At 33.1% G+C, this 1978-nt stretch overlaps 1 long non-coding RNA gene across 1 annotated transcript in view; it reads right to left on the reverse strand.

Moving 5' to 3' along the window:
• Positions 1-340: 340 nt before the first annotated feature.
• LOC107139563 overlaps positions 341-1978 on the reverse strand; it is an 84077-nt gene continuing 82439 nt past the window's right edge. Inside the window, exons 5-6 of the long non-coding RNA XR_001503172.2 lie at positions 1198-1356; positions 341-442 (exon numbers count right to left, since the gene is read on the reverse strand). This is a non-coding gene — a long non-coding RNA (uncharacterized LOC107139563). The remainder of the gene's footprint in view (positions 443-1197; positions 1357-1978) is intronic.

A 1978-nucleotide genomic window follows, 5' to 3' on the forward strand; every position in this document is an offset into this window, starting at 1 on the left:
ATAATGTCCCTTGGATATTTGTGACATTTTGTTGTAGATTACAAGATTCTCTTAGTACATGAAAGAGTAGAGGTATTAATGTGGTCCAGTTTCTTTCCACAAGCCATCTATCACTGGAAGTAAAATAAATGACTTTCCTAAGAGATTTAATCATAAACCAAAGTGAAATGGAAGCTTTAAAGACAAGATTTAAAGACAAGACATGAAACCATAGCTGGAGAGGAGGAGAGATGTGCAGAAATGGATTCTGAATGATTCTGCAAGCCTAGGTTTTCCCCCAGTAAGATATAGTCGCCAAGCAATCCATCAGTATTTGCTCCCCACTGTCAAGCCATTTGTAGCACTTACCTGCTACTTTAATTAATGGTTCCCCAGTGGATGGTATATCCATGATTCACAGAAAACACCTTTTCTTAAACATCAGTGTCCATACAACTAAATCCTTGAGTGAAAGAAGGAAAGATCCATGAAATCATAGAAGGAAATAAAAAGATGAGAGATCCCAAGATATTCCATAATCATTTGAGAATTACCCAGACAAAAAGCCAACTAAATACTTACACAAGCACTTCAACATCTCACAGTCTCCTGCTACCTCTGCCCCTAGCAGAGCCATGAAAACTGCAGGGCTTTACAATCTCTTTGAGTAGTTTCCTTTATTTCTCTGAGGATTTATTATGTTTTATAAAAAGTTTTAAAAAAAGAATTAAACAACTCAATGCCCTTTATAAATAATGCATATAATTCTAATAATCATGTCTAGATATCTTATATAGTGTGTTGCTGTTCATTTTAATTAGGATTTTTCTGAGCAAACACTTAAATGTTAACATTGAGCACAAAAGTCGGTCTCAATTCATATCACCCCTGCACCTTACTTTCACAGCAAGATATTAAGACCTGTGCTGCATATGACAGAAAATAAAGTAATTCCACTATGGGATTGTTAAGGAATTTACACTCCAAAATTACTGTGGCTACTGACTCCTAACTAGACTCTCTGCTATAAAATGGTTGATTGTAAAATATTTATCACAATAATCCTCCTTTTTTTTTGCAGTTGCTTTGTGTTGTCCATTAAGCATGGTCAACTACAGTCTGAAAATATTAAGTGGAAATTTTCAGAAATAAACAATTATAAGTTTTAAATTGTGTGACATTCTGGACAGAATCTTGTTCCATCACACTCCAACTCACCTAAGACATAAATCATCCCAGTTGTTCCAACTTGTGTACACTTCCCAAACATCAGTGATCAGATCAAAGATCCCAGCACCAGGGTGCTTGTGTTCATAAACCTTATGAAGTTGCCTAAGGCCAGGTCACAATTCCTTTGTCATTCATCACACTTCAATTCTTCACATACATAGTCCATTTCACATCAGGAAAGCACAAAAGGTTAGGATAGCACAATCAGACATTTTGAGATAACAGTACTACGTTCACATAACTTTTATAATGTTGTTACAGATGTTCCATTTTGTTAATTATTGTTAATATCTTACTATGCCTAATTTATAAATTAAACTTTATCATAAGGATGAATCTGTAGGAAAAAGGCAAAGTATATATAAGATTGCAAAAATAAACAAACAAAAAAAGATTTGTTACTAACCATGGTTTTAGGCATTCACTGGAGAATTTTGTAAGGGGAAATTTGGCCTAACTATAAAGATTCCTTTTACACAAATAATCTGCATTTTCTTTCCAAAAGAACTTGGAAATTTTGAAATTCTATTACATTATTTTACTATTATTAAAAGTCCGAAAGTAAAAGGCCACATAAACTTTTTGTTGTGCCCATTAAGTTAATGAATGCAAAGAAAGAACTCCCCCTTCAAAACATGGTTAAAATCTGGTATAATTAGGTTTTCCTAAACATGCATGAATTTTAACAAGCTACTGACAGTTTTGCATTTGGTCATCTTTTTTTTTTTAACCATAAAGGTTTTTTTTTTCTATTTTTTTTTTTTTTTAG

Source organism: Marmota marmota, unplaced genomic scaffold (genome assembly GCF_001458135.2).
Source record: "Marmota marmota marmota unplaced genomic scaffold, marMar, whole genome shotgun sequence".
Classification (NCBI taxonomy): Eukaryota; Metazoa; Chordata; class Mammalia; order Rodentia; family Sciuridae; genus Marmota; species Marmota marmota.